This window comes from Monodelphis domestica, chromosome 2 (genome assembly GCF_027887165.1).
Source record: "Monodelphis domestica isolate mMonDom1 chromosome 2, mMonDom1.pri, whole genome shotgun sequence".
Lineage (NCBI taxonomy): Eukaryota > Metazoa > Chordata > Mammalia > Didelphimorphia > Didelphidae > Monodelphis > Monodelphis domestica.
Genome location: NC_077228.1, coordinates 528,686,678 through 528,703,443, shown reverse-complemented (window position 1 = coordinate 528,703,443; position 16,766 = coordinate 528,686,678). Strand labels below are relative to the sequence as shown.

At 45.2% G+C, this 16,766-nt stretch overlaps 1 protein-coding gene across 5 annotated transcripts in view; it reads left to right on the top strand.

Moving 5' to 3' along the window:
* Positions 1–16,766, top strand: part of MAP3K13 (mitogen-activated protein kinase kinase kinase 13) — a 210,427-nt gene that overhangs the window by 81,468 nt on the left and 112,193 nt on the right. For all 5 annotated transcript variants that reach the window (XM_056819879.1, XM_001364072.4, XM_056819876.1 and 2 more), the window contains one exon: positions 5,704–5,844. The gene's annotated coding sequence lies outside the window, so the exon portion shown is untranslated. The remainder of the gene's footprint in view (positions 1–5,703; positions 5,845–16,766) is intronic.

The window sequence follows — 16,766 nt, the reverse complement described above, 5'->3', positions numbered from 1 at the left end:
CTTTGACAGTCAGAGTCCCTTCCTACATCAGAGTTCTGGTTGTCATTCCCCTTTTCCTAGACTCTAGTAGCTTGCTGTTGCCTCTAGGACAAAATATAGACGCCTGAGCCTTCCCCTTTCAGGTTCTGAACCACGCCAGCCTATTTTCCATCCCTGTTCCAGTGCCTCCTCTCTGTTGATTATCTCCAGTTCAGCCTGTCTAGGGTTCTGCTCAAATCCATCTGAATCAGTTCATGTAAATCTTTCTAGGTTTTTCTGAAAGCTTCCCGTTTGTCATTTCTTATCATGTACGATTCCCTTCCAGTCATATACCCCAGCTTGTTCAGCCATTCCCCAATTGATGGGCATCCCATTAATTTTCAGTTCTTTGCTACCTCAAAAAGCACTTTAGCAAGAATTTTAATGAATATCTCCAGCAAGACCCTCAAGATTTCACCACGTTCTGCCAAATTAAATTGGTGGCCATTGGGGCCCAGTAGGAAGGGCACCAAACTTGGACTCACTAGCCTGAGTTTGAATCCTGGCTCTGCTATTTGACCTTTAACAAGTCATTTCCCTTGCCATGCCTCAGTTTCCTACTGTATTGAGGAGGTTGGACTCAGTGGCCTCCGAGATCCTATACCTTTGTGGCCATGGGGTGCTTGTGCCTCTGTTCTGTACTTACTGTGTTGTAATTATTTGTGACTATTGTGTCAGCCCTTCTAAACTGTAAAATCATAAATTCAGAAGCTGTGGTGGCGCAGAGTGTGGCCCCTAAGAGTTGTTGGCTTGAATTAGATCAAATCCAACAGACACATTTCACACTAGATATTGTTTATTTTATGTAGTTTAGGAACTGCTTAGATGACTGTTCCTAGAAGAGCACCTGCTTCATCCTGGCCAATGGTCCATTAAGGGTGTACTCCAAGTTATCATTTGACAGTAAGGTAATATGGTAGAAAGGATCAGTGGAAGCTAGGTACAAATCCTGCCTTTAATAATTACTAGCTCTGTGACCTTGGACAAGTCACTTAACCTCAGTCACCTTCTACAAAAAGAGGCTAATGAAGCCTGCATACTTGAGAACTCTGAAGCACTCTAGGAATAGCAGCTATTGTAATGGAGATATAGTAGCCATATGCTCATCCAGGTGCTCCTTAGGATGCCAAGAGACCCAGAGTCCAAGATCCTTCCTCTAATGATGGGCCTGAGATCCAAAGAGATTCCAGCAAGTGGAAAAGATGAAGTCAAACAGGCATAAATGTAAAGTTTTGAGTTTAGGGTCAAAAAAATCAATGGCACAAGTGGAGAATGAAGGTGGGAAAACTGTACCACAGTTCAGGTTGTCGTGGAGTCAGCAGCAAGGGCTTTGGCTAAAGGGTACCCCATGACTGCTGAGCGTACATCCTCAACACTTTCAGGGAAACTCCTTCCAGAAGGACATAGCTCAGGCTCAGCCCTCTGTGGGCTGGTCTCTAGCCAGGGCAAACCAGGGAGAGAAGCCTGTGGAGTCATCCCATTACAGTGTGAAGGGAAAACTCAGAAGGTTTAGCAAATGGCAAGCCCAGTGAATGAACAGTGTGATCTACTCATCCCCAGAGTCCATTCTTTCTAAGCCAACTCTACTGAGACTGGCAAACAGACAAGTGTGCCACTCCTGAAAGAAACCCTTTGGTTTGGCTTGTTTCAGGAAGGGCTCCATTGCTCTCTTGGAGACACTCCAAGAGATGGGAGACAGGATTGACTTGGGAAGGGTCCTGGAGTAGCCTCTCACACTGTGGTCTGCACTGACACCTCCAGACTGGTGCTCTCAATCCCCACATACTTGGGTAGGAACCAACCCTTCTAGATGAGGGTAGCCTGACCCCACCTCACACCAAGGCCAGCCATGGTGCCTCCTTAGCTAGACTGCAATCAGAGGCCTCCCAAGGGAGCCTTGGGGGCATGGTCTCAGGCCTTGGCCGGATCAGGGATTCTTCTATATATGATCTAGGATACCTGGCTCAGTGCTTTAGGGCAACCGAAGCAGCTTGAGAATCAAGGTGGTTCCAGCTGTTTTAGAGGGGCAAATGGGGGTCTGGCTTGGGCAGCTCTGATTGGCTTCCTGCCCCAGAGGTTGTCACAGGCAAGGGAGACACCCCTCAGCTAAGGAAGTGGGATATTCTAGCCTGGAGTATTCCAAAATATGAAGGATTCTGGTGAAGGGGTCAGCAAGGAAAAGGCACTAGACAAAAGGAGGACTGGGCTAGGGAATGGTAGACAACAGGGTCTCAACAATCAGAGGTGTCTAGACTCCTATGACAAGGTGACCCTGGGCCAGTCGCTGTGTATCTAAAAGATTGTGTTCTGTTCAGGGAGACACATTGATGAGTTGGAACTCAGTGGATGTTCAATGGATTTATTGAATGGCCAGGACAACCAAAGGATTCAAAACCATGGCTGCTGCTAGCTGGCTGAAGGAACTTAACCTAAAGGAGAGAAAACATGAGGAGATGTCAAGAAGAGGAAAGGAATATAAAATGAATATTTTCGGTCCTATTAAATTTAAATGTTTCTGTACAGACAAAACCAGTGCAACCAAAATTAGAAGGGAAGCAACAGATTGGGGGGAAATTATAACAAAAACCTCTGACAAAAGTCTCATATCTCAAAATGTATAAGAAGCTAAGTCAATTGTACAAAAACTCAAGCCATTCCCCAATTGACAAATCATCAAGGGAAATGAATAGGCAGTTTTCAGATAAAGAAATCAAAACTATCAATAAACACATGAAAAACTGTTCTAAATCTCTCATAATTAGAGAAATACTAATCAAAACAATGCTGAGGTACCACCTCACACCTAGAAGATTGGCCAGTAAAGGAAAATAATGAGTGTTGGAGGGGTTGTGGCAAAATCAGGACACTAATGCATTGCTAGTGGAGTTGTGAATCAATCTAGCCATTCTGGAAGGCATTTTGAAATTATATGCAAAGGACTTTAAAGAATGCATACCCTTTGATCCAGCAATATCACCACTAGGTTTATACCCCAAAATGATAAGGAAAAACACTTGTACAAAAATATTCATAGCTGTGCTCTTTGTGGTGGCAAAAAACTGAAAAATGAAGGGTTGTCCCTCAATTAGGAAGCAACTTAATACATTGTGGTATCTGATGGTGATGGAATACTATTGTGCTCAAAGGAATAATGAACTGGAGGGATTCCATGTGAAACTGGGATGATGACCTCCAGGAAGTGATGCAGAGTGAGAGGAGCAGAACCAGGCGAACATTGTACACAGAGACTGATACAATGTGGTACAATCGAATGTAATGGGCTTCTCTACTAGTAGTAGTAGTAGTCTCTCAGTAACCGAGGATGACGATTGTCTTTGTGCGTTTTCATCTATGGTATATAGATGAGTGTGCACAAAGACACTTGTGCGTGAAGGAGATTTAAGTGGAAAAGTCGATGCACAGAGAGTCCCACTCTCTGGTGCTGGAAGCCTGGGTCCAGTGGCACGAAAAGTCGCTACACCTGGAGACTTCCTCAGCTGCATTGGATGACCGTGTTGTCTTTTGTGCTCCAACACGCCCCGAGCACTCCACAGTGCTTTGCTGCGTTGCCCTCTCAGCCGTTGAACCTTCTTATTGGTTTCTTCCATCTGTTCTGCCGAAGCAGTCTTAGCAAAACATATGACATCATTTATCACATGTATATATGGGGACTTAGTTTGGGGTTTAGGCTTTTAAAAATTTCTCTATAGCAAAAATGAATAATATGGAAATAGGTTTCAAACCCAGTAGAATTGCTTGTTGGCTCTGGGAGGGGGGAGGGAAGAGGGGACGGAAAGGAAATGAATCATGTCAACATGGAAAAATATTTAAAAATTAAAATTAAAAAAAAGAAGAGGAAAGGAGACTTCGGGAGACATAGTAGCAGGCTTCAAATATTTGCTCACAGAATGAAATTACAATTATTCTATGTGACTCCAAAGGGCAGAACTAGGAACAAGAGATGGAAGTTACAGGGAAACAGGTTTCTTCTCCATATGGGGAAGATTTTCTAACAATTCAAATTGAAAAATGGAATGAGTGGTCCCTCCCCATCCCCCCACTAGTGATGTTCAAGAAGAAGCCATTTTGTTAGTGACCTTAAAGAAAGGGATTTGTACTTCAAGGTCCCTTCTAATTCTCTGAGTCTATCTATGACTTAAAAAAAAATTCTACTAAATACTAAATAATTTAATGTGTTGCCTAACCCTCCCAGAGATACTTAACCCTTAAAGGCACCCTCATTTGGGAGCTAGGTAGCCCAATGGATAGAGCACCAGGATTGGAGTCAGGAGGACTTGACTTCAGATTTGACCTCGGACACTTCCTAGCTGTGTGACCCTGGGCAAGTCATTTAACCCCCATTGTCTAACCCTTGTCCTTCTTGGAGTTCTTACTAAGACAGAAAGTAAGGGTTTAAAAAACATCCCATCATTTTTGAGGAAATGTTTTATGGAAGAAGAATGGAAATGTTTGGCCAAAGCAAGGCTTGAAGATCATTGGTGAATTTCATTTGTAAAGACCATCGCACTTTGATATTATGCTTAAGACCCAATGCCAATGCCAGCATAATTGTTTGCTACCAGTCTTGGGCAGAATGGGCCCTGAAGTCATTTTTCCACATAAAATTTTAGGTCCCATTTGATGAGAGGCAGGAGTGAAAGCTCAGCATTTTAAATCCAAAAACAGCTAGAAATTGGGTGGGTGGGTCGGGTAATGGGAGAACCAGGGGCTGGGAAAGGAAAGAGATTTTAAGATGAAATTATGGGGGGGAGGGGGCAGCTGGGTGGCTCAGTGAATGGAGAGCCAGGCCTAGAGACAGGAGGTCCTAGGTTCAAATCCGGCCTCAGACACGTCCTAGCTGTGTGACCCTGGGCAAGTCACTTAACCCCCATTGCCTAGCCCTTACCACTCTTCTGTCTTAGAACCAATACACAGTATTGATTCTTTTTTTTTTTAACCCTTACCTTCCATCTTGGAGTCAATACTGTGTATTGGCTCCAAGGCAGAAGAGTGGTGAGGGCTAGGCAATGGGGGTCAAGTGAATTGCCCAGGGTCACACAGCTGGGAAGTATCTGAGGCCAGATTTGAACCTAGGACCTCCCGTCTCTAGGGCTAGCTCCACAGTATTGATTCTAAGATGGAAGGTGAGGGTTAAATAAAATCAGATTGCTCTAATTCCTCATTGGTAGCAATCCAGATCTGATTGGTCAGAGTGACCATTATGGAACCATAATCAAATGAATCCAGCCCCAGAGCCTGTATACAGTCTCCTCCCCTGTGGCTCCACTCCCCATCCCTGCAAGGAAGCCAAGTGTCCCTCCCTGGCCTCCACTACTGTGCATCAATTGTCATCCCCTAACTTTGTCTGTTTTCGTATGTGTATCCGTTGAGTACCGGGCCTGTCCTAAGTGCCTCCTAGGTATCTTTTCCTTCATAACAATAATTATAGGCCACATGTTTGCTCCCCTCTCAGTCATCCGGGACCACGACTACAGAGCTGAATCTTTCCAGGTATGTTTGCAGCTCGAAGATGTTTCCCAGCATGCCATTTTAAGGAAAGAAGATGTCCTTGTAACCCCTTCCAATCTGAACAGCCCGGCTGCCTTCCAGGAAGACGTTCCTGGCTATTTGGAGCCATCTGGCAGATGGCTGCTTTGGTTCACATCTTTTTCTTGGTGGTTTCAGAGAGAAGACTCCTCCTGGGAACCTTCACATGTGACTGCAGGAAGCAGATCCATTTGCATTTGCCTGACCTGATGGGGAAGCACATGGAAGATGGCATCGGAGGATATGGGCTCTCCCTAGTGCTGGAAGCAATGAGATCAGGTGCCTCTTAGTATTTATATTATACTCTTTTTTTTTGTCTTTAAAAAAGTTTTTGTTTTAAATATACATTTTATTTGGGCTTCCTTTGACAAGTACAGGTACTTCTATAATAATTATATTGACGTTAATAATAAGAATAGCAAGCACTTACATAGCATTTTAAGATTTGCAAAGTGCTTTATAAATACCCCCTTTAATACTCAGAACAACCTTGAGAGATAGGTGCTGTTATTATCCCCATTCCACAGATGAAGAAACTGAGGCAAAAAAAAAGGGCATGTGACTTGCACAGGGTCATACAAACAGTTAGTACCTGAATCCAGATTTGAACTCAGGTCTTCCTGACTGCAGGCCCAGCACCATATTTACATGTGAACAAGACTTTAAGAAATCTTAACGGGTTCAACACAAAAAACCAAAGGGCAAAAAAGCCCCAAACCTGACAATGATCACACAAGGCATGGTGGTAATTTCTGTTGTCTACTGACTGTTAACCCTAGCCCTTTGTCCCCCATCCTCAAACAATCCTTTTTTGATCCATTCATTACAGTCATCCCATATCTCTCCTCCCTTTTTTGGCCAGATTCCTTGGGAAGGACATCTACAACTGGTGCCTCTGTTTCCTTCCCTCTTGCTTCTACAGTTCTGCTCCCAGTCTTTTCATTCCACTGAAACTTTTCCCCAAAGCCCCGAATGATCTCTTAGGGAATGATCTCTTAGGAGCTAAATCCAGTGGCCATTTCACTATCCTCATTCTCTTTGCCCTCTGGCACTGTGGGTCACTTTCTCCTCCTGGACAATCTCTTTTCTCCAGGTTTTTGGGTCATCCCTTCTCTCCTGGTTCTCCTCCTATCTATTAGGACCTATTTTTTTTTTTAATTCTTACCTTCTGCCTTAGTATCAATTTTAAGACAGAAGAGCAGCAAGGGCTAAGCCACTTGGGGTTAAATGACAAGCCCAAGGTCACACAGTTAGGAAGGGTCTGAGGTCAAATTTGAACTCAAGTCCTCCCAACACCAGGCCTGGCACTACCCAGGTTGTGCTACCCAGCTTCCCCATTAGGGTTCATTTTATTATAAAGATATTTTATTTTTACCAATTACACAAAATAACAAATTTCTACAAATTTTCTGAAGTTATATGATTCAAATTGTCTCCCTCCCTCCTTGCAGAACTCACAAGGAATTTGGTCCAGGTTATACATGTATTATCATATAAAACATATTTCCATATTGTTCTTTTTTGTAAAAAAATCATATAAAACCTCAGATAAACAAGTAAAAAAAAAACTGCATGCTTTGATCTGAATTCTGACTCTAACATTTCTTTCTCTGGAGGTGGATAGGATTCTTTGTCAGAAATTGTACTGGATTGTTGTATTGCTGAGAGGAGCTAAGTCTTTCCCATTTGATCATTCCATAGTATTGCTGTTATTGTGTGTAATCTCCTGGTTCTGCTTATTTCACTCTGCATCAGTTCATGTAGGTCTTCCCAGCTCCTTCTGAAATCCTCCTGTTCATCATTCCTTATAGCACAGTAGTATTCCATCACCATCATGTACCATAATTGGTTCAGCCATTCCCCAACTGACGGATATTGCTTCAGTTTCCAATTCTTTGCCACTACAAAAAGAGCAGCTCTAAATATTTTTTTGCAACTGTGGTACAATCAAATGTAATGGACTTCTCTAGTAGCAGCAATGCAATGATCCAGAAGTATTTGGAGGGACTTAGGAGAAAGATGCTATCCACATCCAGAGGAAGAACTGTGGGAGCGGAAACACAGAAGAAAAACAACTGCTTGATCACATGGGTCAATGAGGATAGGATTGGGGACAGAGACTCTAAGCAATCACCCTAGTGTAAATATTAATAACATGGAAATGGGTCTTGATCAATGACACATGTTAAACCCAGTGGAATTGTGAGTCAGATGTGGGAAGAGGATTGGGGGGGGGGGGGAGGGAAGGGATCGAACATAAGTCTTGTAACCATGGAAAAATATTCTAAATAATTTAATTAAATAGAAATAAATAAATACTTTGGTGCAAGTAGGTCCTTTCCCCTTTTATTTAATACCTTTGGGATATAGACCTAGTAGTGGAATTACTGGGTCAAAGCGTATGCTGACTGACCCTGGGTAAGTCACTTAACCCCATTTGCCTAATCCTTACAGCTTCTCTGCCTTAGAATCTAAGACAGAAGGTAAGAGTTTTAAAAGAGAAAATAAACAAATGACAGATTCCCAGGATGCTTTTGCTTAGAGCTTTCTTTCTAGGTGGCAGATCCCTAAGCTCATTATTAAAGGTTTATGGTGGATAGAACACCGAGTTCCGATCCCACCTTGGACACTTACCACCTGTGGGATCCTGCCAAAGTCTCATAACCTCTTTCAACCTCAGTTTCCTCATGTATAAAATGGGGCCAATAACACTACTTCCTTCTCAGAGATGTTGCAAGGATTGAAGGAGATAACATTTGTAAAAGTGCTTTGCCAACCTTCCAGGGCTGTCATTGCTCATTATTATTATTCAGTGTATTCTGGAATGTGTTTATCTTGGATGGCTGAAAAGCAAGCTGAAGCCCAGACTGCACTTCCACATCTAGTGTGTTCCCAGCACAGTGGGTGCTTTATAAATGTCTGTCAATCGATTAATTGATTGCAATGTGGGTGGGAGCCATATTGGGCTTTACATGTCCGGCTGAGTGGTCCACATGTTCTCTTGGATGGCTTTGGGTGTCCCTAAAGAAGCACAGAGCCTAGTCGAGTTGTGGCTGTTGACATCATTGTGTCAGTCAGTGGCTGATCAGACAACTATGAGCTTGGGAGGGTCCACCACAGGTGAGCACAAATAGCCCACGTGAACATTTGGGCTGGAGATGGCTCTAAGTCTGGGCGTTTATCACTTGTTTTGCACAGATGCAATCCCGCTTTGCACAAAGCCTGGTTCATCAAAGATAGAACGTAAGCTTATTGAGAACAGGAACTCTTTCATATTTGTCTTTGTATCCTGAGGACCCAATGTAGTCCTTGGCACACAGTAGGCACTCCAAAAATGCTCGCAAATTGCTTTATTGAAATGTTCATGGTCAGACCTGAGCTTTAGGAAACTTGTTTTTGTAGCACTGTGGGAAATGGATTGGCACGGGAAGAACTAAGAACAGAGATACCACAATGGGAAGCCCATATGCCTATACCAGCCACTCAGGAGATGCCTTTTGCCAAACCAAATCCTTCCCCTCCTTTTCTCCAAATCCCTCCTTGAATTTCTTCTCTGGATCCTTATCACACACCTAGTCCAGACCTTATAATGCAGTCATTGGTCATGCACCATTTTGTTTTGTTCTCTAGTTGTGGCTTATGCCTAATCCCTCAATAAACATCTCTGAGATCTTCCAGAATGATGACTGTGTTTTATGTTTCTCATGTATATCCATGACCCCAGGCATAGCACTAGCCCCATTAAATATATACAGAAGAATTTGTTTATTGGCCAAACTGGAGGTGTCAGACTCATGGCCTATAAGACTCCCTAGTATGCCTAGGACAAATTAAGATGTGATTAGAAAATATTTGACAAAATAACAATATAATGGGACATAGATGATGTTAATTTGTGGTTTTCTAAGTCAGTATGCTAGGGGATCTATTTCTATTTGAACTTTACACTATTGACCTAGATCAGTGATGGCAAACCTTTTAGAGACTGAGTGCCCAAACTGAGACCCCAAACCCTCAGGTGGAGACAGGGAGGGGAGCAGCCTGGCCCCACATCCCTCTCTGCTTTCTAGTAATGAACTCTATGCTGGGTCAATAGAGTGTGCCCATAGAGAGGGCTTTGAATGCCTCCTCTGGCACATGTGCCATAGGTTTGACACCACCGGCTTAGACTATTCTAATAGCTCCCTAGCTAGTGTTTCCTCACAACTAGACTATGACAGGCCTAGAGAATCACAGTGCTGGAAAAATGATTAATGGCTATCTTGGCCAATCTATCCTCCACTTAAGCTGGCAGAGTGGAAAGAACACAGGACTAGGAGTCAAGAAAACTTGAGTTTGAATCTTTCCTCTAACACTTACATGACCCTGGAAAGTCATTGAAGGGAAAGGAAGAGAAGAAGCATTTATTAAGTGACTACTATGGCCAGGCATTGTGCTAAGTATTTTACAGCTATTATCTCATTTGAGCTACACAATAACCCTGGGAGGTGGGCGTTATTATTGTACTCATTTTATAATCAAGGAAAGAAAGAAGTGAGGTGATTTGTTCAGGTCACCAAAAAGGTAGGGAATGTTTAAGATCAAATTTGAACTCAGATCTTCCTGACTCTATCCACTGAACCATTTCTCGGCCTCACTTTCCTCATCTGTAAAATGAGGACAATAATAGTCCCTACCTCCCAGGTTGTTGATGAGATAATATAGGTCAAGCAAACCTTAAAGCCTTATTGAAATGCTAGCTATTATTATGAGCACCATTATTAACCAGGAGAGATCCAGCCTTTGCTTTCAGATGTCAAGGGATTGGAAACTCTGTCTACAGAGGCAGCTCCTTCCCATTTTGGGCTGTTCCCATTGCTTTGCCTGAATCCAAGCTATATCAGTCACATCCTTTGGTAGCAGGATCAGGAAGGAGGCCAGCCCTGAGGCCTGGGAAGAGGAGCTTCTGGGCCTACTTTTAGGGGTGAATGAGGACTTGAGATCTGTTAACATTCCTATATTTCATTCTCTCATAAGCCTATTATAATTAGATTACCCAGCTTGCAGCAGGTGGCAGCAGATGGCACTGTCTCATTTAGATCCAATTTGGAACCAAACCTTTTAGGCAAACTTGCAGGCTTTTCCCCAGAAGTGCCCAGAAGAATTTGGCCCGAATGGGGCAGCTTTTCCATGGCAAGGTCACAGGGACTAGAGCTCACCTTGAGTAACAGAAATTGGAGCAATGGAAAAAAGATGAGTTAGAGTGGTGTAAGAATAGAGTTTGGCCTCAAAACCAGCAAGATGTGGGTAGGTTCAAGCCCTGAGACTGACCCCTACTGGCTGTGTGGCCTAAGCAAGTTGTGGCACCTTTCTCTCTCTCTATGTCTGTCTGTTAATCCTACCTTCTGTCTTGGTATCAGTTCTAACACAGACCTGCAAGGGAAAGACTATCGAGGTTAAGTGACTTGCCCAGGGTCACACTGATTTGAACCCTAACTCCTGGCACTCTATCCACTGGGCTATCTAGCTTCCCCTTGGCATCTCCCATAGGATGCTAAGTTGTGGAAAATGTGCTCCCCTGTACTGGTCCAAGGAGTTTTCTCATCTGAGAATCCTCTGCACCAGTGTAATCACGGCTCCAATTCCTATCCCAGAAAAGACACTTTCTGTCCACATCCTACCAAAGAGACTGGTGTGATGGTTCTTGAGTCTGAGGACACTTAGGGCCAATCCCCACCTCTGTGGCTTTCCACCCGTATAACCCTGGCCAAGTTACTTTTCCTTTTAGGGCCTCAGTTTCCTTTTTTGTTAAAGAGAGTACCTGAACTAGACAGCTTCCAAGGTCCCTGAGCTCATGAAATAAAAGAAATAGAAACATCAGAGCTAGTAAACAGACCCTTCAGGAGAGCGATCTAGTTTTAGGAAGAGAACAAATTGGAATGTGTTTTGCTGTGAAATCTAATTTTTGTATTTTTTCAGTGTTACTGCTTCCCCAAACCACCTGCTGTTCCACCCCCAACAGAGGTACTCAGGTGGCCAGTAAATGGGGACCACTTGAATAGTTGTGAAGTATAGAATCTGTGCTAAGGAAAGATCATGGACTCGTAGGATCCTAGAGGCAGAGCTGGATGGGACCTTTCAGGCCTTCTGCTTCAGTCCTCTCATTTTACAGATAAAGAAACTGAGACCCAGCGGCAAGATTTGAACTCAGGTCTGATAAGCCCAAATATTCACCTTTTCTGCAGAGTCCAACAAGGGCTTCTTTAGCTTGACTTTAAAATTAAGACTAGATGATGAACATCAGGCTTCTCAAGTATTTGCTTTTTAATTTTAGGTTCATTTTCCCTTTGTGGTCAGTTGCGGTAAGTAACCTTCATCCTTTCCCGGCCCTCTCTGCCTCCCTTGGAAGACAGGGGCCTGGTTAGGAAGCAAGGGACAGGGCAACAAGGCCGGGATGCTGAAATGCTTTATATTCAACGTTCAGGAATTGCAATGAAATGAGAGTTCTGCTCCTCGTTCCAATATCTCTGGACTCCTTTGTCAGGACGACTGAAGGGGCCGCTGGCTTATGGGCCTCTTCCTCGCTCATCTCCCTCATTCTTTCAGGGTTTCTTTTTTTCTTCCCTCTTGAAATATGGCGCCCCAAACTGAACATCCGACTTCAGTGAGGGGCTGAGCACCACAGGACATTTTGGTTCTGACCTCTGCCCGTTGGGACATCTCGATTCTCTTCATCCAAACTCAAATCTCAGGCTTTGGATGTTGCTGCTGAGCTGGGCCGAGTTAGTGGAGCCGCCGGAGCCTCGGTGGAACGTCCCAGGCCTGGGATGCTCCCATTCTCTGAAGGCTTGGAGCTTTATCTGCCAAGCGCCGTTGGACTCGACCCCGAATAGAAGATCAGGAAACCTTGAGAGCGGGAAGCAGCCATCCAGTCCGAGACCCTCGCGTTACAGATGAGGCCATCGAGGCCTAAGCTCAGAGTTATAGTGTCATGAAGAGCAGCTTTTTTTAAATTCTCACCTTCTCTCTTAGTCTGGATTCTAAGGCAGAAGAATGTTAAGGGCTAGGCAATAGGGGTTGTGACTTGCCCAGGGTCACACAGCAGACCTGGCTCTCTATCCACCAAGACACCTAGCCTGGAGACGCCAGAGCGTACTTGCTAGTTTCCCTTCCCAGTCAAAGGACTGGAAGCTCCTTGAAGGCAGACGGGGTTTCTTTCCTTAGCTGGGGACGGCAGGCTTTGTATCCCTGGTGTTTAAGACAGTGCCTTCCCCGTAAGAGATGCTCAGGAGAGGGGAGTCGAATTGTTTGCACTACGAATAGCGAGAGCGCAGGGATGGCTTCATTTTTGCCTTTGCCTCTCCAGCCATTAGCATGGTACCCGTCACCTTGACGGGTTCCTGATGGTGGATGTCTTTGTATCTCCAACAACCAACATCTAGCAGGTGCCTAATAAATGCCTGTTGGCTGATCGGTCTGTGAAAATGGGGGGTACCAGGGCGTCGGCTGCTGGTTTGCCATCTTTACTTACAGCTCGTTCCTCAGGAGATGACTCAAGCCCATTCCCGAGAAGCATCCATTAAGCGCTGAAACAGTCCGCCCGGAGATGGCTGCGCGTCGATAGGAATCGTAGGATTTCACAGTGGGAAGGACATTGGAAGTGATTTAGCGACAGCCGCCCAGGGCCTAGCCTGGGAGCGGGAAGGAGCCGCGGCGTGTGACTCCCGAATCGGGCTGATGGAGAGCCCGAGCCCCAGGCTCTTGAGCGGATGTGCCCAAACTCACTTGCCCAGGACTAGAGCTCGCCTCATTCCTGGTGGTCTCTCCATTGGCGAGTCTAGACGTGGAGGAGAGCAGAAGGCACAACGATGAGTCAGAAAACGGACTGTAAAAAGGAGCCTTGGGATGAAAGGCAGGACCTGGAGGAAGCCGCAGGGGGTGGGACGGGACAGCCTGCTTAGCTCAGTGTGGGAAGGGCAAATGCACCTTTGGCTCACAGACCCTCCCATGGGTGATGTTTGGCGGGATTCCGGGATGGCAGCTCCTCGAGAGGAGGGGTGCTTTGTGTCCGGACCCGGCACCCAGCCCTTCATGGATGCTCCATCGACAGCTCAAAGACTTTGGACGTAATTAGCCTCTTTTCCTTGGTGTAAAACTTGATCAGTGTCCATCGGTAGTAAGGGATTTCCCAGTCAGCTCTAGCTGGGGGAGACTTCGGGACTTAAGACTCCAGGAGTGAAAAATACAGCAATAAAGTCCCCAATCTGGGCTTTCAGAGAATAATGGATGTCTTCCACCACGCAACAGGGTTCCAGATTTGAATCCTGACTGCACATTATCTGCTAGGTGACCTTAGTCAGTCAGAGGGTTAACAAGCATTCGTTAAGTGACAAGCTAAACAAAAAGAAAAACAGAGCGGCCATTCCAAAGAGAGCACACCAAAGTCAAGTCTCTTGGCCTCCCAGAGCCTGGGGAGCCCTCCCAGTTGTAGCCCCAGGATCCTGCGGAATGATCTCAGTGTCCAGAAGAGAAGGACCACAGGGTGGAGTAGCTAGATTGGAGATGACCCTTGGGCCACACTCCCCCAGAGAAGCAGTTCAGGGCCCGGAGCGGTTTGCCCATTTTCCCCTCCAGCATGTGGGGCGAGGGACTTGTTCTGGCCCATTTGTGCTGGCGGCATGAGACACGAGGGAAATTGAAAAGCAATTGATGTCTCTAGTGGCGAAGAGAGATCAGAGAAGTGAACACACAAAATCCAGGATTGAAAAGAATAGGAAGAACATCCTAAATGCTTTTTATTACTAATATCTGATTCCCTAAAAAAAGCGACAAGATCCATGTGGAAAAATAAAAGGAAGGGGCAGCTGGGTAACTCAGGGGATGGAGAGCCAGACCGAGGGATGGGAGGTCCTGGGTTCAAATGTGACCTCGGACACTTCCCAGCTGTGTGACCCTGGGCAAGTCACTTAACCCCGATTTACCTAGCCCTTACTACTCTTTTTTTTTTTTTAAACCTTTACCTTCTGCCTTAGAATCAATACTATGTAATATGCAATACAGGTTAGGCAATGGGGGTCAAATGACTCGCCCAGGTTAGTCTCCAGGCTTGGCTCTCCATCCACCCTGCCACCCAGCTGCCCCCCTTGCTACTCTTTAAGCGTTTAAAAAATAAAAGGAGGCAGGAAATATCGCTACCTCTCTGGAGCAACCTGTGTGTTGAAACCAACTCGAGGGAGCCTCTTCAGCCCCTCAGAAGTTTGGCTCGTGGCTTTCGTCCAAAAATAGATGTTCGGGAAAGGGACATTTGGGGGAAGTTGAATATTTTATTAATTTGGAGATCCATTTGCTTTTGAATGGCTTAGTGCATTAGCCATCTCGTGAAAAGGAGGGCACAAGCGTAAGCGGTTACGGATTTATTTTCAGTAGCTTGTAATGAAGCACTCTCTGTTCCCTCGCTGCTGAGATGGCTCATTCTCTTTAATAAAAATATTGGATAAGTCAACTCTGTTAACAACGCCAAAGTTTTTTCCAGCCTCCCCAGGGTTTCCCGGTGTTACAGAAGGGCTCGGCGAGGGCCGTTGGGATTCTTTTTTTTCAATCACAAAAGAGAATTTCAAAATTCTGAGAATCCATCTGTCCATAAGCATCCGTGAAGCAAATGCCTCTTAAGCTGAGCCTTGTGTTAAGCTTTGGAGGACAAAGAAAGAAACAGGCTCTGCCCTCAAAGAGCTTCTAGTCTAGGGGGCAGCTGGGTGGCTCAGTGGATGGAGAGCCAGCCCTAGAAATGGGAGGTCCTAGGTTCAAATCTGGCCTCAGACACTTCCCAGCTGTGTGACCCTGGGCAAGTCACTTGACCCCCATTGCCTGGCCCTTACTGCTCTTCTGCCTTGGAGCCAATACACAGTGTTGATTCTAAGATGGAAGGTAAAAGTTTAAAAAAAAGAGCTTATAGTCTATTTGCTGGAGTAGACCAACAGATGGACAAGTTCATGGAGAGCTAATAATGGAATAAATGAAAGGGGTTGTGGGGAAAGACACTAATAGCTGAGCAGGATGATAAAGGGGGGAAGGGAAGTCTCAAAAGTCAAGGTGAGGAGGGTTCCCAGAGGAGTGGCCAGTCCTAGGAAGAGGGGGAAGGAGAGGAGAGAACTTCTCATGCCCGAGTTCCAGGGCTGGAGTGAGCTTCTAGGAGGAGGAGATGTCTGGGGCCCCCTAGACCAAGTCAGGAAGTTGGGATGGCAGCTTGGGGAGGACCGGATGGGAGATGTGGCAGCAGATGGGAAGAAGAGCTCGCAGAGCAGGAAGAGGGGAGAGAGCCTGAGGTCTGAGGGGAGCAGGAAGATTGGAGGTAGATTCCAAGGGGCCTGCTTGGCAGGGGAGATGGGCCTGGGACTCTCCCTCCCTACCAAAGGGACCATATATCAGGAAGCTAGGACCGGGCGGCCAAGGAATGTATTTGATCCCAGAGGTGACAGGGCGCTGCGAGAAAAACCCCAGAATGCTCCTCAAACTATTTGTTTTTCATTCTTGGTTCAAAGGTCAGGGCTTCCCAAGCTCCTCCTTAATACATGGCGTTTCAGGAGTTTCTTCTACCTTTCCCTCGTGGCCAGATAAGCTGACTGCTTTGTTTTTTCCTTTAAAGGCTAGGCAGTTGGGGTTAAGTGACTTATCCAGGGTCACACAGGAAGTGTCCGAGGGGAGATTGTTTCTTATTAAACCCTTCCCTTCCCTTGTAGAATCAGTACTGTATATTGGTTTCAAGGCAGGAGAGCAGAAGGCCTAGACAGTGGAGGTTAGTGACTTGCCCAGGGTCACCCAGCTAGGAAGTGTCTGAGGGGAGCTGTTTTTTTTTAACCCTGACCTTTCATCTTAGAATCAAGTGTAAATATCAGTTCCAAGGCAAAAGAGCAGTAAGTGCTAAGCAATGGGGGCTAAGTGATATTAAGGGTAAATTTAGGGTTGAGACCTGTGACACTTTAAAAGACTGATATATATTATATATATATATATATATATATATATATATATATATATATATATTAATTTAAGGTCGCCAAGGAATTCAGCTATGTAATTCCTAAATGAAAACTCAAGTCAGCCGTCAGCCTTTTATAGAGTTTAATTACAAACAGGAGGAAGAAAGGAATTAGAGAGAGAGAGAGAGAGAGAGAGAGAAAGAGAGAGAGAGAGAGAGAGAGAGAGAGAGAGAGAGAGAGAGAGAG